Source organism: Equus quagga, chromosome 15 (assembly GCF_021613505.1).
Source record: "Equus quagga isolate Etosha38 chromosome 15, UCLA_HA_Equagga_1.0, whole genome shotgun sequence".
NCBI lineage: Eukaryota > Metazoa > Chordata > Mammalia > Perissodactyla > Equidae > Equus > Equus quagga.
Window position 1 is genome coordinate 18,639,629 of NC_060281.1, and position 23,018 is coordinate 18,662,646.

General features: G+C 45.1%; 1 protein-coding gene across 6 annotated transcripts in view; it reads left to right on the forward strand.

The window, feature by feature from the left end:
• ADGRF5 (adhesion G protein-coupled receptor F5) overlaps positions 1-23,018 on the forward strand; it is a 101,380-nt gene that overhangs the window by 16,180 nt on the left and 62,182 nt on the right. For 2 of the 6 annotated variants that reach the window (XM_046639724.1, XM_046639721.1), the window contains exon 1: positions 13,007-13,284. The exons of 1 other annotated variant lie outside the window; for it this stretch is intronic. The gene's annotated coding sequence lies outside the window, so the exon portion shown is untranslated. Of the gene's footprint in view, positions 1-13,004; positions 13,285-23,018 lie in introns of those variants that run through there. 3 more of the 6 variants (XM_046639723.1, XM_046639718.1, XM_046639725.1) reach the window with 3 other exon arrangements.

The following is a 23,018-nucleotide window of genomic DNA, read 5'->3' on the forward strand; positions in this document are numbered from 1 at the left end:
CAGCCACTGTCAAAGCTGCAGCTTGGCAAGGAGGGGAGGGGAGTAAACACCGGGCAGCCCTCTCCTTCCAAGCTGCAGCCTCCTGCTGGGGTCTCCCACTCTCCCTTTCTTCCCATTGCCCTCCCAGACAACAAGGCACTGCAGGCTGTGGGGTCGGCCTCCCAGGGCACACAGGGTGGAGAGGGACCTGAGGCCAGCCCTCTCCTGCAACTGGAATGTAACTCCCAGGGGACAGTTGTTTTGGTTACTGCTTATCTCCAGGATCTAGATTAGGGTCTGGTGCATAGGTTGATCAGTTTTCAATAAACATTTGGTGAAGGAATGAATGATGCGTGCGTTGAAAGAAGAGACACATTAAAAGAGGATTTCAATAGTTATGTAGAGTATGTGATGCCAATGCACACATAGTCCCTCCCATCATCATATTTAATTGAATTCATCCTTGCTCACGATGCTTTCACATAAAGGGATATTTTGAGGGGCAGGTACAGCAGGCAGAGCTGGATGAAAAGAACGCGCGGACACCTGGCGTCTGATTACATACATTTTATATGAGTAAGTTGTCCAGATGTTCACTTTATACATTTCTAAATCTTGCTCCTATGAGCAGCCGGACTCAATTGACAGTAAGGGGACCCCAACGCTGTACATCCAGCAGCACAATGGCAATGCTCTGAGGGTTGATGCTCCAGTATCTACAGATGCTAGAATCGCTGGAAGGTTCAACTCCCAGCCAACCTCGCCCCAGGAGGACAGAAGGCCTTGGACATGAGGCAGTTCTGGGTTCCATTCTCTCCAAGTCAGTGGCCCTGAGACTGAGTTTCGTGTCTGAAGGATGGAGATAACCATGGTTCCTCCCTCATAGAGCTGTGAGGCTCAGTCAGGTCCTGACCTGCTGCCTGGCATGGTGTCAACACAAGGATTGTTTCTTGTGCAAGATGAGGTCTCTAACCTTGAAAGAAGTGTGGAAAGGGGTGCAGAGGCTCTGCTTCCCACGCTGGAGCCATTCACTCAGCCTTCTGGATTAGGGAGGAGAGCAGGAGGTAAAAGGACAGCCCGTCCAGAGGGCAGCTTCCCCCATCCCCACGCAGGGCTTCCTGCTTCCTTCCTTCAGGGTCAAGTGGAGCAAAAGCTGGTTTCCCTTCCAACCCCAGTCAGCACCACCCACCACACCGTTTATTTTTTTCAGGTGGCCTGGGGGGCTTAGAACTGTACAAAGAAAAAGAACCACGCAGCTCTTCCTTCCTCTGTGTGTCAGGGAGGTGTTTCCACATGGAGCTGACATGAGGAGCAGGTGGTGGACTTGGGGAAGGGGAAAGGCGAGGCTAGCTTCGCTGGGAGAAGCTGGGAAATGTCTTCATGGGTCGTGGGGTTCAGGCGGCCATCCTTTGTCCTTTTCCGAGGGCTTTCCTGCACTTCTGTTTGCTGGTGGCGAGTGCTTCCTCCATGCTCTTTGGGTCTGTATCCCTAAAAGGACCACTCTGAGTCAAAATGCATGAGGCTAATGAAGAGGGAATGGGCAGCCTCTGATGCGAAGGTCTCCTGTGCTCGCAGGACAGGCTTAGGAGACTCTGCAATCGGCAGCACCGCAGGTGCATGTGGGCACAGGCCCTCCTGGATGCAGGCAACAGGGCAGAACACCGTCTGTGCAGAACTTAAAATCAATAACAAAACCAACTAAAAGTCTTTAAACAATAAAATTATCACCACGTGGTGGCAATTCCAAACAATGTCAGTGAGAAAACACTCTTCCTAACAAATCTTTTATTGGTCTAAGTTCTAAATAATTGCTGCCATCGCTGCTAAGTTTCAGTAATATAAGCTCCTAATTACCATATTTTTATTACTTATCTTTTAATAAATATTGTATTCTGCATAGAAGTTAGTTCACACAACTCTCAGAGAGTGACTCCTGACACACAGGGCCTCAGCGACCTGTGCTTCTTTCCCCAAATAAGTTCCTCGCAGTTTGGAACTGTCTGAGCTTGCTCGAAGTGGCTCTCGCCCCTGGGGTATGATATGTCCCCACATTTAAAGAGTAGATTAAAAATAAGCAATCCTAGCGTGGTGGTTGTATAGATAAACAAACTGAACAGGAGCTGCTTCAACTCTGTCATTCTATGGGACCGCATAGAGTTTTTATGTGTGTTTAAAATTTCAAACAGTGAAGGAGAGAGCAACCTGCAAGGTGTTCTCTTTCTGTTTGGCAAATACTGTTTGGTAAGAGTTCACACTTACCGAATTTTGATAATATTTAAAAGTGAAATGTTTAATTTTTTTAGTTGACTGTTTTCAACCTAAAGACTTAACCAAGAAAATAAGGATTATCACTGAAAATAATATTCTCATATAAAAGAGGGAGAAGTTAATAAAAGATGTGGTCCAGATGTCAAATATGCCAGAGGCCTCCGTGGTCCAGAATTGTGTGTGCTGGCTGCTGCCTTCCTCGCTGTATTTGGCAATGCAGAGAAGCAGGGGTGTATGTATGTAGTATGTAGTATGGGTGTACACAAGCGTGTGTGTGTGTGTATTAGTGTGTTTAGGGCACCAGTTGTCTCTCTTTAGGTCATTACATGCTTCATGGGAAAATTTTATGATTGTAAACACAGAAGTCTACTTAAATATTGCCCCTGTTAGTACACATAAATAATCCCTGAGCAGGCACATGATGTATAAGGGACAATATGGGAATATTTCTAATTTAGACTAGTAAGTGATCCAAGGGCCAGAGGTCATTCATAAGAGTGCCCATATTTAATGAGAGCCCAACAAGTTCAAATAAAGAGTCCCAGGCAGAAATACATCCTCTGCGTGTGCACATACTGCCGCGTCAAACACAAAGGCCACGTCTTACTGGCCGTAAATAAAATAGGAAATGGAACAACATTTGAGGAATTCAGGAAAAGACTAAAAATATATGTGATTTTTCCCTTTCTTAGTGTTCTAGGTCAGACGAGGCAAACTCAAGGGACGTGGGCCTGGCATAATCATGTAATTGTTGATCTGTAGCTCTGTTTTGTGTACTATGTATCAGGTCTAAAAACAGTTTAGTGGTGGGCCAGCCTGGTGGTGCAGCAGTTAAGTTCGCACGTTCCGCTTCTCAGCAGCCCAGGGTTCACCCGTTTGCTGGTTCGGATCCCAGGTGCGCACATGGCACCGCTTGGCACGCCATGCTGTGGCAGGCGTCCCACATAGAAAGTAGAGGAAGATGAGCACAGATGTTAGCTCAGGGCCAGGCTTCCTCAGCAAAAAAGAGGAGGATTGGCAGCAGTTAGCTCAGGGCTAATCTTCCTCAAAAACAAAACAAAACAAAGCAAAACAAAACAGAAAAACAGTTTAGTGGTCCTGAGAGGCAGACTTTAATTATAGAAAGCAATGTACTTAGTCTCGCACATGGAAAGCTGGACCCCCTCATTGTCCTCGGATAGGCCATCAGAACTATGGAGTGCTGGGCAACTTCCATGCAGCAAGGTGACCATCTGCACAACTCTGGGCCACTTCAAAGGGCAGTAGCAGCCACTGTAAACACCTGCGCTTAATCTCTTACCCCATCCGTTTCTGGAAAACTCAAAAAGTAAAAGCTAGAACCCAGAGCAACTAACCTTTGGGTTTACCAACTAGGTCACCAAGCCAACTAGAAGGTCAGACAGACTCTCAGAGTTTGCTGTAACAGCATGAAACACAACAGACTGGTGAAAGAAGATAGTGTCAAAGCAGTGGCTCACCCACAGCTTCCATTTGGGGACACATAGAATTCAATGAATCTATAGTAACCCACTCGAACAACTCATGCTTTTCCCCAATACTAAAATAAGCAAGGTGTTCTGAGCAGGAGCTGGTTTACCATGTAATGTGTCTAGTATCTGGGAATTACGTGCCCTTCCGTTTTCTTTAAAAGTGATCCGCTACAGGTAAAATAAAAAGTGGTGTTCGTGATCTAACAAGATCTTGCTAATTATCAACTGTTTACTTTCCCCAAAGCTGGGTCACGAGCTCTGTCGTTTTCAGCATTCTGCATCTCCATGCTTTTGAGAGGCGCATTCTTCCTTCTCCCCAGGGAGCTGAACTTCAGAAATTCTGATTAATTTTCATTTGTACTTCATTTTCCATTCTCCCCACCGCTGCCTCCAACTTTATGCTTCTCCTCAGCAAGCTTATTTTAGGCCCTTTTTTGGGGCTGAATTTCAGAACCATTGTTGTTCTTCATAGACACAGGCGTCAGCCAGTCTTTTTCCTATTTCTCTCTCAAGCAAACATTGTCATTGTGCCTGACTTATTATGTTTTCTCGAAAGGGCATTTTGAAAAGAACACATCATTGCTCTGAAGGATTGAGGGAAGTGTTAGCAGAGGGACACAACAGACATGAAGCAGGAGCCAAAGAGCAGTGACACTGGAGGGAGGTGGCGTACGCTTCAGGGGTGGCAATTTTTTACCACAGAGATGGCCTTCTCGGGTTTACCAGAAGGTGACTTTGACCTATTAGTGTTACCTTCATATTGTAGGTCTTGGACAATTCATTGAGCATCTGTTCCGTGCTGGGGATTTCCAGCTCTATCTCAGAAATTACTTTTACTCTTTGGCTAAGATGGTGGCATACCTCCCCATACACGTAGGGGGACTCCTGTGAGCCTGTCGGCAAGCAGCAGGGCATACAGGAGGCAGCAATGTGCACAGTGTGTTAGAACTGAAACCATGCTGCAAGTGTGATTTTGGAACTACTGGATTCCCCTGATGGTGCATATCCTAGCCAGCTGAAAAAGAGACGGGAGGTCAAACAAAACTCCCCTGAATTCACTTATTCATTAAAAAAGTATTAGGGGCCGGCCCTGGCGAGTGGTTAAGTTCTCACACTCTGCTTCAGCGGCCCAGGGTTTCACTGGTTCGGATCCTGGGCACGGACCTAGCACTGCTCATCAGGCCGTGCTGAGGCGGCGTCCCACATAGCACAACCAGAGGCACTCACAGCTAGAATATACAACTATGTACTGGGGGGCTTTGGGGAGAAACAGAAAAAACAAGATTGCCAGCAGATGTTAGTTCAGGTGCCCATCTTTAAAAAAAATTAAATTAAATTAAAAGTATTAATTGAACACCTATTTTATGTTCCTTTTCAGTTACCTAGTATTTTATATTTTCTTTTATAATCTCAAATCCAAATTAGTAATTTTTAACTAATAATTTAAAAAACTGATAGTTAAAAAAAACAGTTTTTAAACTTTTGGTTCTTGAGGGTTCGATTTCCTACTGTCTTAAATATATTAACCTAGGTTCATAGATGCTACATGAATAAAATTCAGGGGGTCCATGAACTTGAGTGAGAAAAAATATACTTTTATTTTCACTAACCTTTAATTGAAATTTAAGATTTCCTTTAATGAGGAACATGGGTGATAAACCACAGCAGGATTAGCAGTACCTGTGGCTTTGTCATCAATAGAAATCACAGATATTCTTATATCACATTACTATCTTGCAGATCCTCAGAATCCAGTTTACTCTGATCACCACCTAAAACTTGTGATAGTTATTAAACCTGCCTCATTAAATCTTTTAGTTGAATAGACTAATAAAGAAATAAATATATCACTAAATTACATTGTTTTGATATATATATATATATATTTTTTTTTTTTGGCTGAGGAAGGTTTACCCTGAGTTAACATCCATGCTAATCTTCCTCTCACATTGTTTTAACATTTTGATAACTGTATTTCAATATAATTATTTTCTTTTGTAATCTTATGTATTTTGTTTTATGCATTTAAAAGCATTGTTCTGAGAGGGAGTCCACAGGCTTCACCAGAGACCCAAAAGGACCCATGGCACAAACTCTTTTCTTTAATCCTATTTTAATGGTCCTTTCATCCAGGGCCAGAGAGATACCAATTCTTTCAGTCTTTGCATGTCTAAAAATATCTTTGTTTTTCCCTTATTCATGAATGTTTTTTCAAGTGTGGAGCCAAATGAGGTCAGCTTGGAAGAAAGTACAGGTGAAAAAGGACTCTGGGACCCTAGGCCAAGCCCAGGGCATGTCAATTTTAGAGATCAGGTAGAGGAAGAAAGGCCACCAAAGAAACAGAGAGGAGGGATGGGTGGAGAAGGAGGGACATCGGAAGAGTGGGTGCCACAGAAGCCAGAAGAATATGGGGTTTCAAGAAGGAGGGAGTGGCCAACTCTGTCAAACAGTCTGCAGGACTAAAGAAGATGAGAACAGCAAATGACCGCTGACCATGGTGACATGGAAGCCATGGAGACCACCATGAGAGCTGCTTTGGGCCGTACTAGGGGAGGAAGACTGATTTCACTGACTTTGGGGCCAGAGAAGAGGGATGCGGAAGTAGAGACAAAATCTGTGTGTTCTGCTCTTTGGTCAAGATTTGCTGCGGAGGGGAGCAGAGAAATGTTGCAGTCAATGAGGAAAGAGATGTATGTCAAAGGGAGGATTTTAAAGAGAAAATTTAGAGCATGCTTGTGTGCTGATGAGACTGGTCCAGTGCTGAGGAAGTTGGAGGAAACGGGACCCAGAGCCAAGTGGAGGAAGAGGCAGGCCATTCCCAGGAGCAGGGACTTGTCATCCTCTCAAACCCAAACCAGAGGAAAGGTCAAAGACGGCGTGCAGGTGCAGGAGGGTTGAAAGCTTGTGTGTAGGAAGATGAGCATTCCCACTTGATCGATTTTGTGTTCTCAGTGAAGTACGAGGGAAGGCCAGGGCTAAGGTTGAGGAGAGATGAAAAGGTGTAAAATGGTGATTTTGAGGAGTGAGAAAACTAACATAAATAATAGGATTGTCAGGCGATGTGATTGTGGCAATTCCAGCAACAATTAGCAGGATGATTCTAATGAATAAGCTGTACGTTTGCCCTCAGGCACAGGTAAGAGATGCTTTCTAAAATACCATCCCCCCATTGCTCCCCACCTCCCTCAGACCTCATTGCCCTCCTGTGTTCTCTACACTCTTCCATATTAAAGCCTCTTTGATGACTTAAACTAATTCATGCATATACGCAACTCATTAGAAATGGGCAATATGTCAACATTTCAATAGTATTTGAGTCAGAGAAGAGTTCCTTCACTTAAAGGAATTAGTCTCTAAAAGTGTCAGTTTAGGAATTTGGGGCGGGTGGACACAGGTTTTTCTGTTGCTTCTCAAATCCTGCCACAGAGGTGAGAGTCTACACTCCTGATGTCAGCTGGTACCATATTTTTCAGACCACTATGGTGCCATTGCCTCCACTTTTGGTTCAGCTGTATTCTAATGTCTTAGAAAGAATCATTTAATCTTCTTCCATGAAAGAACATAGGCACTGGAAAAATTGCGCTGATTTATTTAGAGCATCATTTCTGGCACTAACTAAATTGTGAACCAGGCATCATAAAGAAAAGGCTACAAGTTTCACACCAGTGTAATATTGCCTCTGTCTCTACTCAGAAATCATTGCTCCATCTAAACATTATGTATAGGGTTAAGCACCCTACCTGTAGCTGTGGGATGGTCCCAATTTAGAGGTAGAAGGAAAAGCTATCTTCACAGTATCTGGAGGGTTGTGGGTGGGCACCACGGCGTAATGTTAAGAGTCCTGCATGAGAGACCAAAGACCTAAATTCTGATTCTGGCTCTGACACTGACGGGTGCTGTGACCTTGGTTAAGCTGCTCAACTTCCCTCTGACATGAGGTAGCTGGAACGAGTGATCCCCGGCCCCCACACTCTAGAATTATTTGATTCTGATTTTTCTCTTGGCATGAATGACTCTTCACCTTATATTTGTCTAGTGATTTTGGCATCATGGCTGTTCACTAATAGACTTGATAAATTCTGAGGAAATTACCTCTATAATCAGGGGAAAAGTGGAAGAACCTTTCTTTTGGTGTCAAAGGAAATGCTGAGTTTCTGAAAACAGTAGAGAGCAGTGGAATCTGCATGGACGTGCCCTTAGGCGGACCAGGCTTTGCAGGCTCGAACTAGGGTCTGCCAGATGTTGCAGGTCACCCTGGCTGTTACCCGAGGCATGTGACATCTGCTGCTGTAGAGAACCTGTACCCAGCAGGCACAATCAAGGAGCAGAAGTTAGAACAGGAGTGACTACCTAGTGTGCATGGACAAAAGAACTTGTGCACTTTAGAAGAAATGCAACTTTCCTCTAACTAGATTTCTTCCCAGACCAAGCCAAGAAGGAATGCCCATGACCTCAAATTCCCTGCTCTTTTCCATCCATGATACTGGCTGGGGCTTGGGGGGAGACTGAAGGAGGAGGAGGTAATGACAAATTTGGTCAATCAATGACTCTGATATCATGTGCATTATGGCTGCAGCATGTGGGTAGCATATGTCATGCCATGGGCATCAGTAAGTACTTCCTACTCCATGGATGGCAAGTCACCTGTGAGAACTGAAGGTAGAATCTGAAGGCTGGGGATGGCTCACAGGCCATTGATGGTCAACCCTCCACAAGAAAATGTCAACAAAGGTCAAGAGAGGGCTGTTGATGACACCTCTATAGAGCCACATCCTAAATCTACCTCCATTTCCCCATATGCCGTCCCTCTCTCTTCTGGGAAAAGGCAGGGAAGGTAGTGCTTGGGAGAGTCTTAAACAGGGCTCCATTTGGAGGGTGCTCTGGGTTTCTGACAGAAGCTAGGGCCATCACTGGAGGCCTAAGATGGTGTGTAGAACAGGGCTGTCAACTATATCCAATGGGTTCAAAAGATGGAGCTTTGGGATCTTCCATAGCAAAATAATATAAATATCTGAGAGATATATGCACAGAGAAAGCATGGTTAACTCCGTCTGTTGGTGGAATTGGTCCACAACAGAGAGTGCAAATAGAACCTGAGAGGCGGCAGCCAAGCGTGAATACGACCAACTCCAATTAGCAGAGACTCTGCCAAGGTATACACATAAAAGATAAGAATAAGACTATTTGCATATTATAAAACTGCCCGATTACTTGTTGGTTCCTTCCTCGCATGGGGACAGGTCAGTGCCAGAGGGGAATTTCCTTGGCCTCGATATAGAAATACCAAAAGCGAGCTGACCCTGGGCCACATTGGGTCAAAAGGGTCACCAAAATTTGGTTGTAGCTTGAAAAAAGTACAGGGCTTCTTCTGCCAAGATGTGGAGGTGGGAGTGTTTTACAAGTGGAAACATCTTGCACTTTTGTATACACTTCTGCTGGCTATATCCTGATACTGTGGCATTTGTAACTTTGATGTGTACTACACTTTCAAATACTCTTCTTTAGTGACCCAAATAGGCATCTCCACCCTCAGAGAGTTTATATTCTGGTGTGGGGGCATGGAAGGCGGAGACAGCCGATAAATAAAATTAACAAGTATATTATGGTGCATTAGAGGTGACAGGTGATATGGAAAAAATTAATCAGCGAAGGAGGATTGGGAGGGCTGGAATGTGAAATATGGCAGTCAGCAAAGTCCTCACTAAGAAAGTGATGTTTGGGCAAAGGTGGGAATGAGGTGAAGGAGTGAGTCTGGAGGATGTCTGGGCAAAGAACATTCCAGGCTGAGAGAACAGCAAGTGTGAGGACTTTGGGATGGAATTGTGCCTGGCTTGCAAGGAGGCCAGTGTGGCTAGAGCAACGTGGGGAGAAGTAGGAAAAGAATTCAGGGAAGAATGATGGAGGGCAGGGGTGCTGATGGTGCAGGCCTTGTAGGCCCCTGGAAGGACTTTCACCTTGACTGTGTGCTCCATTGCTCCTGCTTGGGATGGGAGCACCAGAGGGTCGAGTGTAGGTGGACACTATACACGCGTGTTTGATGTAGACCAGTTCCTGCCCTCAAGGTGCTTACAATCAATGCATCAAAATAATCGTTGGAATGCAGTGCGGTAAAAACACGCGTACCTGGTCGGATGGGATCAGGGAGAAGGAACACTGGCCCGGGCTGGGAGGGCTGGGAGGGTTCTTGGAAGAAATAACCTCTGCAACTCAAAGGGAGACTAAAAGTTAGCTAGGAGAAGAAGGGGGATGGGCAAGGGGTCAAACAGTATAGAGCGTGCAGGCAAATGCACATTTCTTTGGCGCCGACATTTCTGTCAGAGAAAATAGCTCTGTCTCCAATGAGGTTATACCCACAAATCCTGAGAGACACCACATGCTAACACAAACATAGAAAACATGACTGCGGAATTGGTTCCTCTGGCTGCACCACTGCAATCTGGTTGAAAAAATTGGGGTCCAACTTGCCACCAACGCCAACATCTTAGAATTCAGGAGAAGGGCCTCGGCCACAGCCACTTGCAGCTGTAGCTGCAATAGGGCAAATTCTTCCCATCAGCGGTTAAGTCTGGGCTGCAGCCAAGACCATATGGTGGTTCCATTTTCTATTTGCCTTTGTTTTCATGGCAAAGTGAGTGCAATAAGCGCAGAGTGTTCCTAGCAACAAACAGGCCCATGGGTGAGAGAGGAATTGCTCCCCAGAGAAGCAAAAGGACAGCCACCTTGACAAAGCCCCATTCTATGTCAGAGAGCCAACTGCGCCTGGCTGCCCAATGCAATGCAAGCTAGAAAAAAGACAGAGCCTTGTAGAATGAGCATTTCCCCAGGGGCTCCCTGTGACGGCATGGTACTTCTTAAGACGAGATGTAACCAAGTCAAGTGCCCCTACGTTGTTGCTGTCCGCCTGCAAAGTTCTTTTAGTGTCCTCTGCCGCCACGTTCATGTCCAATTTCCTCCTACATTTTCTTCATCCCTCCCCAACACTTCTGGCATCATTCATCTACATTAATACTAAGCCACTCAAGTCTCCCCCAAAGGAACCAAACCTTACCACAGAGACAGGATATATTTCAGAGGCATCTTCAAGGTGCCAATCCATGTGGAGCCAGAGGCAAAGCTAGCAGAAAGCACAGGCAAAGACAATAGCAAATTCATGCAACAAGAGCCAACATCTCCACATGCTCACGCTGTGCCAGGCACTGGTCTCAACATTTTCACTTGTATTTACCACATTTAATCTTCAAGACAGCCCTGAGGTAGGCATCATTATTACTCTGATTTTACAGACAAGGAAACTGAGGCACAGAAATATTAAATAACCTGTTAAGTTTCCATGGAACTGGTAGTGAGCAGATCTGGAGTCCACACTCCTATCTTCCAGGCTCCTCTGGGCTTCCAAGACGCAGGTGCTTCTTTACTACTTATATTTAATATTATAGACTTCTAGTGTAAGAAAGAATCTGGGGTGTCTTTGTCCATTTCCTATAGAAAAAGTCAATACCACAAATATCTAGCATAAGAAATTAATTTGGAATATTTTAGAATATGGTTTAAACTGTTTGGCTCTGTGCGTATGTGTCTTAATATTCTTCCTGGTTTTTTTGAGGCCAAGGGTAGTGTTTCATATAGAATCAAAAGATTTATTTTTCATGGTGATTCACCACTTTACTATAGTAGCTTTTAGTGACAAATAACAGAAAGCCCGGTTAAGACAGGATTAAATAATAAGGCCCTTTATTGTGCCACTAACCATAAACCCAGAGGTAATGTGCCACATGTCCAAGCATACCCCAGTGTCCAGCAAGGAGAAGGAGAGCACCATGTTTTAGACCAACCCTGGTGCACCCCCTGAGCACATGGCCTGACCCGGGCTGGCAGCGGAGAGGAAGTGGAGGGTCAGCTGCGGGTGGACAAGACGAGCATCTCCCAATGACAGCATGGAGTCAGGTGAAGAATACAGCTGAGTATCAGTATCAAGAAGCAGAATAATAATATTTTGAAGGTACATCCTCTTTTTGCTAAAATACTTAACTTTTGTCTCAAGCCTGAGAGCTACTGAGAGTTGCTGACATGTGTAAGGGCGATGGCCTTGGCCAGAGGCGAAGGCGGGCAAGGAGAGGGAGCCCGTGTGGCACAGCGAAAGCACGTGAGCTTGGAGGGTTAGAGCCCAGGTCCCCAGAGAGGGACGAACAGCTCTCAGGCTCTTCTACGCCAGGCTTTCGTGGGGCCTATGAGCTTAGCAGCGATGTCATCTACTTTCACGCATCATGAAACTGAGTCTCAGTGAGGTCTCGTAATGTGCACAAGGCCACATAAATAGAAATCTATGGGGCTGTAGTCTGAATCCCTGCCGTGTGACACTGGAGACCTTGCTGTCGCATTCCGAGGGTTTCTTGAAATACAGTCTTGGGACTACCTGCATCACACCCACCAATTAGCCACAATGCAGTGTCCTGGCTCCAGGCCGGGCCTCCTTCATTAGACTTTCCGCGGGCCGGGCTCTAGAGCAGGCAACTGAACAGCATTCTCCACACTGAGGTCCAAGAACAATGAGCGATAATCTATTATTTCCCCTCTGTGTTCTCAGCTTGGCAAGTCACTGTTTCTCCTTGGGCCTCAGTTTCCTCACTTGTAAAATGAGGATGGTAGGGTCACTTCCAGCTAAAAAACTCTGATTATAATTCATCTTTAAATGCAACAATTTGCAGCCTGCCAAATGGCCCTTTTCCGTGTATCTCCTCATCTTTAAATGTTAGTGTTATTGAGATGATAACTTTATAGTGTCACAGAATATATAGTCTGATGCACAAATATTCATAGAATTCCCCTGGAAATCTGGGAGAATTAGACGCCTCCTTCATGTGGCATATTTAAAGTACAGCGCCCCCTGCAGCCCAGAGCTAGGACCAACTGACTTCTTGAGGTCTTCTACTCCAGGGATTTTTATTTCTCTGACCTTGACACTTCTGGAGACAAGGAACTCATGGATAATTTTAATTTCCCTTCTCCTCGGAAATCACAATCTAATTTAGTAGACATCTTTCAAAGGTTTAAACCAGGCCCCCGACGCCACTCATTAGTTCTAACCCATTTTGGGTTTGCTCTGGTTTCATTTTTTGATTTTTTCTTCAGAGAAAGGAAAGCAAGAACTAGGGGTATTGGCTAAACAAGTCTGGCCACTCAGTGGAGACGTTTCCAGATAAGAAGGATCTGAAGGACTTCCCATGGGCGTGAGGGAAGTCGCACACGCCATCCGGGGAAGAGGACCAGGAAATCACTGCTTGTTTTTCAAACAGCAGCAACGCTCATTGTCGAGATGGCTCTGTGAGGCTCCGAGGACCACGGCAGGGAAGCCACCGGTCAGGGGTGAGGCGGAGCGTGGCGTGGAGCTGCCAGTCCTGCCCAAACCCTCACAATGAGTCCCACTTGGCTCTCCCTTCACTGGCTGTGAGGCCTTTTAGGAGCGCAAATGGCCTCGTAGTGGAGACCTGGAAGCTTCTAGGCGTCTGATCAGAGTCGGAGCTGGCCTGGGGACTGCGCTGCTAGACAGGTAACAGGCATTTCTCCCACTGTGGTCTGTCTCCCTTTGCAGCAAGACCTCAGGGGCACCTCAGTCACTTTGACACCCCTTTACAACATTGTCCAGTTATGATCTTCTTTGCCTGACTTTCTCTTAGATAGCTGTGACATGTATGTGGTGAGCGTTAAGCATGTCTGGTCAAGAGCATTGTGCAGCCGATTAGTCAAGTTGAGACTGTATTTAGGGAGGTTATCAGGCACTGAGCTGGGATCTTTTTATGGTTTGCTCTATAACTAAGAGAGCTATTTTGTTTGTTTGTTCGGTTGGTTTTTTTAGTGAATTTTCCCATCCCTGAGCCAGAAAATACCATAAAGACCAGAGCATTGGTGAATTACTATGTGAGCATTTCCACGGCCAGGCAGCCGGGTCGCAGCTGTGCTGATGAAGGGGAGGCTGCATCCTCCTACACCGGGAGGAGTACGGATATTCTCTCAGCTCCCAGGCAGCCCTGGGGCAAGGGGCGATCCCCGAAATGTGAAATGGAAGCCGCTGCCTCCCACTCATGAGAGAGGAAAGGGGCTTGCAGACAGTGCTGGGCAGGAGGTCAGGAAGAGAGCAGGGATTCAGAGCTGGGTAGGCTTGCTTGGGGCGTTCTGGAAGGGAGGAAAAGCTCTAAGATGTGTGGCTTGCTTAAATGATGTTTTCTTATCCTCCGTAGGAAGCCAGGCCGCGCCACTTCATGGCAGCTCAGTTTTTCCTCTCACAAAGGGCTGATGTTTTCAGTCTTTCGTTTTTGAATTGCATGAATAATGCAGGAATCTATTCATCCTGTAAGAGACTATCTCTAACAGTTTTTCAAGCCCCACACCCCCCTACACAGCACTCTTTTTTTCCCCAAAATTATCCTGTCAAGAGTTTGTCCCATATCTTACCAGTTAAATGACTTATTTTCTGTCTTCCCAGCTCTTAGGGCCAGCCAGGGCAGACAGGAATACAATAAATTCTCACTGTCAGATTCACGTATTGATCCTTAACAATACCTGCCACTCAGTGGAAAGATAAAATGATACATGCAGAGTGTGAACAGCTCTTTTAGCACTTAGAAAAGTCTGAAAGAGTTTTACTCATTTTTTACCATTATTATCTTTGTGTCGGTTTTGGCTTTAAAATTAATAATATCCATGACAACTTCTCATGGATTAAACTCTAGATTTTCCAACTAGAGGTTTGGGCTTCTCTCTTGAAGGCCATCAAAGGCAGCTTTGTTCTGGAAATGAAAGGGGAAAAAAAATAAAATAAAAGGAAATTAACTAGATAGATGGATAGATGTCAAACCAAAGAATAATTAGAAAATACTTTCAATTGCTATGTGGTATTTTCTTGCTTTTGCCAAGCTTTCTCCACCCCAAACCAGAGGGCCACTTGGTCCTGCTGGTTTGGGGCATTCTGGAGCACTTTCTTGACCATGCTGTTAAATTTGCCTTGATCCCTTCTCCTGATCCCCGGCTACCGTGATGAGCCATTTCACCCTCCTGCATGGAGCTGGCCCCCTGACAGTCTTCCTCTGCTTTCACCAGGCCCCCGGGGGAAGCAGCTCTCCTAGTCCCATTTTATGGAACACAAAAACGAGAGCTTTGGAGGTTGTTTGTCCAGCATCACACAAGGAGTCCTTTTGGGGTGCTGAAATGAGAAGAAACCCAGATCTCTGGCTTTCCAGCCCCATTCTTGGTCAGTAATATGAGGATAAAAGTCATGTGGAATAGAGAATTAAGGTGATTGACTGGATTCTGTCAGTTTGGTAGCAACGTGGAAGATGTTTTTCTGGGAATCAAGCTATTGCCTGGTCTAGACTTTGGCAGAATGTAATACTTGTTGCCTGTTAGTAGCACCCCAGAAACTGACCAAAAAGAAAACAGTGCCCAGCGATTTTCCTGGAGCAATTGAATCAGAATTTCTGGGGAAGGGGCCCAGGCCTGCTATTTATTACTATTATTTTTTTAATCTCTGAAGTGATTCATTTATGCCACTAGGGTTGAGAACCACTGAGTCCTGACTGTCAGAGATAAAGTGGCTCAGTTGAAAAGCAGAAGCAACACCCGTTCATGTGACCAAAAATTTGGGGCCAGAAGTGCGAGCAGCTGTGAGCATCACGCATCAGGATTCTGGCCGCTGCTGTTTATGACAGGGGCAGACGCCTCTCACCTCTGCACGTGACAATGAAGAGGAGTTGACAATGGCACTTCCTTTTGAATTTAAATCGGAACAACCCTGTTGACTTCACTGCAGATGCTCTGGGCTCCCTGTTACTTGTGGATTTTACGAAATCAGATTAAATGTTCTAGGTAAACAGGATGTGCTCTTCCAGTGCCAAATGACCATGGGAGGTTATGCATTTTACTCAACGTCACTTTAACATGTTGTGTCCCCATCTCAAGGAAAAGGGGAAAAAGAAATACTAGCTATCCTTTGCATGGTCCACCACTTTCTGGATCGATCTAGATATGGATGGACAATAAATCAGGGCTGCTTTTACATAATAAAACGTGCCCCTAGAACCTTTCTCCCGCCGACATTTCTCAACAGAGTTCAAGTTTGCATTGCTCATTGGTGTAATCTTTGTCTCCTTTATAGGGAGCACTAGGAGGGCCTCCCTCAGCTTATCTCAGTTTCCCCTGGGCCCACAAGTTTTGGCCCAGAATACGTGCAAAAGGAAGGCTTGCTGAGTTAAATATCTGCACTGCGTACACTGAATTCGCGAGTTATTTACCAGCTCAGTGTTTCCGCTCACATGGCATGATTCTGAATGTGATTGTTAAAATAATTGGAATCTTGCTGCCTGTTTCCTAAAAGACAGTCACAAGAGTCAAGTCTTTAAAATCACAGTTTCGTGGAAGCACCTGTGCTGGAGAGACTTGCTGTAGAGTTACAAAGGCAGAGAGTCCTTTCCTTTAATAGCTCATATTCCCAATGGGAGGCAAGGCATGGGCACTGAGAGTTTTCATAATAACAGGAGATATTTATTGAGTGCTTACGATGTGCTGGGTGCTCCGCTCAGTGCTAACAAAGATTGTTAACTCAGTTATTCCAATAATCCCATACCTCGGGTGCTATCATCATCCCTATTTTATAGATAAGGGGACACACAGTTCTACGTGAGCTGCTGAGGCACACAAAGCCAGCATGTAGTGGAGCAGGGAATCCAGTTCAGGCAGCGTGACTTCAGAGTCCGTTCGCCGAATTACTCTCCTACGCTACAAAACCACAATAGTGCTGCCAAAAGAGCCATGTGGCAGAGCCAGAGGAGCAGCTGAGCACAGGAATGCAGTGTTTGCAGGAGAAAGATGTATTTCTGGGGAAGACAAGAAAAAAGAGTGTGCTATCAAGGTTGAGTTCAGACTGCGGCCGCAGACTCAACTACTTACTGTGTGATCTGGGTTGCGCTACTTAATTTACCCAAACCTCAGTTTCTTCATCTGCAAAATGGGGATGATGATAGTTGTAACAATAGAGGATATAAGGATTAAATGAAACTAGTGCACGCACAGTGCTTTGCCTAATGCCTGGCACATAGCGAGGGCTTGGTGAACAACAGCAATTGTCGTTGTTACTAATGAATAAGCAAGACCTGAGATGAGGGGTAAATCTCAGAAAGGAGGAAGAGAGCATTTCAGTTGCCAAGAATAATATGTGAAGAAGCTGAGAGGTAGCAATCCATCGAATCAATATTTATTGTTAATGTTTATGACGTGTTTTGCAAAAGAAGGTACAATAAAGGCTTATGAGTGGGTCAGCCTGTTCTGCATCCAAGTGTTATGGAAGAATAGGGTGGCGGATCTGGGTTTACATGAGGTTGTGTGATCAGGCCAGCCAGGTGAATTAGCCCAAATATTCTCTGGGCGTTTGCTTGTTTAAAGTATTTGAATGTGGTACAGTAGCGATCTATGAAAAATAGCGTTGTAGGCAAGTTGATCAGCTGATGGTGTGCTGGATTGTTGAGCAGGGAAGAAAGGAGAGAGGAAGCTCATTCAGGAACTTGCTGCAATTGTCCAGATGTGAGATGATGATGTCCAAACCGATGTGGTGGCCAAGGAAAATAAATAGCAGCGGTGGAGTCATTTAGTGACTGGTTGATTCCTGCCCTGGATTCTTGTGTCCGAGGATACCTGTGGGGTGATGGGCCTGGGAAACTGGGAAATAAAACCAGCAGTTGGCAAAACTGGGAAGAGATGGGTTAGGAGATGGCAGTGGGAGAGAAGAAGACACGTACAGCTTTAGATGAGCTGAATTAGACCCACGTGGAAATAGATGTTGGAGAGATGCTCCTAATATTTAGCAAAGAGCTCAGGGTGGACATAAAGTTTTGGGAATTGTCACATAAATCAATAATTAAAACTCTAGAAGTGGACAAGCTCCTTAAGAGAAAGGGTGTCAAGAGAGATAAGCCAAGGACCCAGGAGTGGTTTTCGCAGGACCTCAGTGAGACGGTTGTAGGAAGAGGAGGATGGAATCGTAGAAGGAGGAGGGAAATGAACAAAAACTGGAGAGATGAGAGAACAGGAGAGGGAAAAGGGGGTGCCACAAAGGAGGAGGCCCTAAATGACGTCAGAAACCAACAAGAAACCACGGAGGACGAGGACTAGTGAAGAATGTCATCAGGTTTTCCTTTAGAACATACTTTTCATAATGAGGTGAGGACTTCATTTGGGCAGAATGTCCAGATTCAGGAAATCTTGGAATGGCCATGACTTCTCAGGGTACTGTATATTTGGAAAAAAAAAAAATAACATCTTTTTCATTTTGAATAGTACACACACATTCTCCTTAAAGTCTAACGTAATCACTAGGGGGGAAAGACAATTTAAGAGAAGTGAAGTCGCTGGCCGAAGACAGCAATGCTTGGTCTCAGGGAGATGGAGTGGATGAGGGCATGAAAGGAGGAGACAACAGGGAGGATGGCGCTGCCGATTATTAAAATGTTGGACTATTTTAAACCAAGTGGTAAATAGCTGCCCCCGGAGGGCCCAGAGTGCCCCCCACCCACCTCTGCCGTAGCTTCCCAGCCCCTCGCCTTGGAAACCTCCCACACACTCCTCACTGTCTAGCAATGAAGGCCCTCAGGCCCCTGATCCTGCACAGTGACCAGAGACTGCTCTGATTGGTCCATTATTGTTATTAAAATACTCCAGTGTCATTTTGAAATTCATCTGATAAAGGGTAGAACCACAGAGCTTAAGGACCAAACCTCCACCCAAGGGCTCTGACGTGCCATCAGCACTGCAGCCAACCACACGGCCACCCTCCATCCCAAAGGGAATGCACCCCCAGCATTGTTTGGCCAGGGCTTAGGGAAATCCCTTCATATGGTCACAGAAAGTAGCAAGATAGAAAAGATAAGAGCAGAGTTAGGAACGCAGTGTTTTCCTAAAGATGGCAATCTCTTGCTTAAAGGTTCAAATCCTCCAGTGATTTACAACAAGAAAGAAGCATAAAATGTTATCAACGCTGCACACATGTGTTTCCAAGTTTTGGAAAACTTGCCCCCATTGTGTACAAACAAACGTTCCTCTGTAATCTGATAGCGCTGAGCCACCCTGACACAATGCTGCTGCAGGACCTTGTTTCAAGGCAAAGGAAAATTAAATAGAGAAGCATTTTTCAAGGCAGTTCTTTAATTGGTATTGTGTTTCGTGTTTGTGTTAAATAAATATTTAGCTTATAGTTCTGCATGTGTGAGGGATGAGTCATCTAATTGAATAAGGTTGGCAAAGATAACTCTTATTACCACTGCCGTTGAAAATACAGATCTCTGAAGACAGGCTCTTGAAGTTATACTTGAGGATTTTTAATCTGTATTTCTACAATTCAGGAGGGAGCTCACTGACGACATCCTATCCTTATTGTAACCCTGTGCCTTCTAGAGATGAACAAAGAGTAATAATCCTGGTGAAATTTGCTATGAAATTCCTCCTGAAATTTGGTATTACCATCCATCATCTGCCATCAACTCTGCTTTCAATTATTCTCTAGTAGTAGAACGATATATGGGATATCTATTTCCAGTCTCTCGCCTAGTCTCTATTTTGATGAGAAGTACACGTTTTAAAAGTAGCTGCCTGAGGGGCTGGCCCGGTGGCGTAGTGGTTAAGTTCGCACCCTCCGCTTCGGCACCCCGGAGTTTGCCAGTTTGGATCCCAGGTGCAGACCTACACACTGCTCATCAAGCCATGCTGTGACAGGTGTCCCACATATAAAATAGAGGAAGATGGGCACAGATGTTAGCTCAGGGCCAGTCTCCCCCCCACACACACACACAAAAGCTTCCTGAGCTTATGGACTGTACCCCAGAACACAGGGAGCAGGGCGTAGGGAGATATGCCCTCGGCTTCTTTTTTGTCTAGTCAGCCAGCCACTGGCCAAGGTTTAGTGGGAGGTATGGTTTCCTCTTGATATTTCCTTGATGTTGTCCTACCACACAATACAATTAGTACCTTTTAAAAAGAAAACCATGTATATCACAGCACATACTGTGTATGACGTGAAAGCCAAGCAGGTTATCCATGGGAAGACTCTCCACTCTCTCTGCTCCACTTTGCAACCAAATTTCTGGAGTTTTATGTGCTCACCCTCTCTAGGTCCTCACCTCCCACACTCTACACTCTTCCCAATGTGCCTTCTTCCCCCATACCCCAGTGAGATCCCACTTACTAAGAACATAGCATGTTTCTAAATGCAGTGGGCAATCTCAGTCCACTCCTTAAGGGACCTCTTAGCACCACTGGACATCGTTGACCATACTCTGCTTCTTGAAACTTGGCCTTCCCTTGTTCCAGACTCACTACTACCCGTTTTTCCCTCCTGCCTCTGTGGTCTCCCATTACCAAACATTTTGCCTCTATCATCTTCCTTGATTGTGTAGGGGAGGAAGATATTTCCTCTACCCACTCTGGGTCCTTCTGGCCAGACAACGAATTAAATTCACATGAAACACAATAACAGGAGAAAATTAAACAAAGCTTTATAACACGTATACATGGGAGAGGCTCAGGCAAACTGAGCAACTCAGCCAACTGGCCAAGGCTGCCTGTTTAAGTATCTTCAGCTACAGACAAGGAGGATGTTTGGGATAGTGGTTTGGGGCTTCAAAGGGGAGGAAGGCAACCTATATGGAAATGGAAAAGCAAATGTTTGGTAAATAGAACTTTGATAAGAGTGGGCTTAGCAAGGATCCTCCCAGTCTACCAGAACCCAAAGTTATGTATGGTGATGGCCTATCCTGGGGACAGGCCTTTATTTTAAATTTCTTTTAGGCAGTTAGGAGGGAAATGTCGAATGTTCTGCTGAGTCTGAGCCTTTATTGTCTTCAGCTAGAAATAGTCTGCATACCAGAGTGGCACATCTTGGGGCGGCCTGCCCTGAGCCCCATCAATTGATTATTGCAATTCTGTGAACCTTGGTCATAGGCCTTCTTCTCTACTCTCTCTACTGTCTTCTTAATCAGTCTTACCTACTCCTGTGGTTGCAATTACAAGGTCTGCCTGTCCTGGCTCCTGCTCACCTCACCAGCCCCATTTCATACCCTTCTCCTGCTCCCTTTTGGTGTTCCAGCCCCTCTGGCATGCTTGAGACAAATCAAATTTGCCATGTGTTTTCCCACCTCAGGGCCTTTGCACATGTTCTTCTTTCTGCCTGGAACCTTCTTCCTCCCCTCCCTGTCACCTGCCCATTTGTTTTCGTCTAACTCTAACTCATGCTTCAGATTTCAGCTCAATTGCATACTTCCTCTGGGACACCTTCCACAGATCCCCAATGCTGGACAACTTCTACAAGTTCCCAAGACTAGCCTCTCACCAGGTTCTATTAGAGAGTTCAGCACAGTGGTTAAATGGATCGGCTCTGCAGTGAGACCTCCTAGGTTCAAATTCTGGCTCTGCCAGTTACCAGCTGTGTGATTTGGGGCAAGTATTTAACCACTCTGTGACTCAGTTAATTTGATCTCATACTGTTAATTAGACATTGTCCTAGCACCCCTTCATTGGAATTGTGACGATCAAAGGGTTTAAGATAGTCAGTGCTCAAGCCAGTGCCTGGCACAGAGTAAGTGCACGACAAATATTTGTATTGTCATTATTCTCCCACGTAGAACTTTCACAATCATAGTTAAACACCAAGTTGAGTAATTGATCCTTTATTAACGTCATCTACTCCATTAGACTCTAAGCTCCGTGGAGACAGGGACCATTCTCTTGTTTTTTTTCCACTTCCCCTGCACCTAGCAGAGCATCTGGCACCTAGCAGGACTTAATAAATGTTTGTCCAGTGTGTGAATGCATGGATGAGCGCATGAGTGGGGGAATCAGTAGGTTTGTTTCATGTAACAATTACAGTAATGAATATAACACAAGTAGGAAGGCTAAGGGTCTAGATTAAGAGTGGGTGTTCAGAGGAAGTAGCCTCTATTTATAGCTGAACAGATCAGGGAACCTCCAGCCAGAACGTGGCCTTTTGCCTGGACATTGAGGGGTGGATAGAATTTGAATATACAGTGATTTTCATAGGGCTTAAGGGCAAGACAAGACGGAGATTAACAAACCAAGTAAATGGCAGCATTATTTCATCTTTGCCAAACACTTAAAAATAATTTGATAATAATAACTACTTCTCCCCGTCCCCGGGATTAATTCTCAAAGATTAGTTTTTGTATTTTTACTTTTGCATGAACACTGGAAAATCTCTTGCACTATTTTAAGTTACGAAAAAGCAACCAGCTTCAGTAGTGAAAATATGACAGATGCTTATTAAATACACCAGCTCTGAAAAATAAAATCCAGGTCGTGGAGGGCCTGGAGTATCAGTAAAGCGATTGCCTTTACTCTGAAAGCAGTGGGGAGCTGAGCAGAGAGTGGCACATGAGAAGAGCACTTCTGGAAGATGGGTCTTGCCTCCAAGTAGACGTTGAGGCAGAGAGGAAGAGAACGGAAGCCATCACAATGGCATGCGTGAGGGCCAGTGAAGGCCTGGAGTGTGTAGTTAATCAGAGGTGGGCTGGATAAATGCAACAGATGATTATGATTAGGCTCAGAAGCCTGTGTGAGGTTATGTTGGATTTGAAATAATGATGAGCAATTTTAGACTCTTTGAACAGTACTGGGACCTTCAGAGGCCAACTCCTACACCCCAATTTTGACGTCACTGAGTGTAGTTTTGCTGATAAGAAAACTGAGAGGTGAAGTGACTTGCCATAGGTCACACAGCTGATTAGTGGCAAAGCAAGGCTAGAACTCATGTTTCTGGTTGCCTGGTTTAATACCCATATAGAGAAAGTTTTCCATTTATTCTTGTTGATAACCCACCAAGAAGATCTCGTGGCCCAAATGGTACCTTTTCCCCAGTGGAATAGACTGCTTAGTTTATCATTTTGCCCCCACCATATATCAGCTGTGTGGCCCTGGCGAGTTATTTATCCTCCTAACCTTCCATTTCCATATCTGAGAAGTGGGGATAATTTAGTTGTACCATAGGATCGTTGAGAGGGTCCAATGACAATCTTTGGAGAGAGCTTAGCACCATGCCTGGAATGTGGCGAGCACCCATAAATGACAGGGATCTATATCATTGTCATCATCATTATTGAAGACCATTATTCTCCATAATCCTATCATAAATGGCTCGCCTGGCTGTAGGACAATATTATTATCCAGAATCCTTGGTTGATCTCTTGAGTCCTGACTGACTCAGGCCCTAGCTGCCTTTGAGACACACAGCCC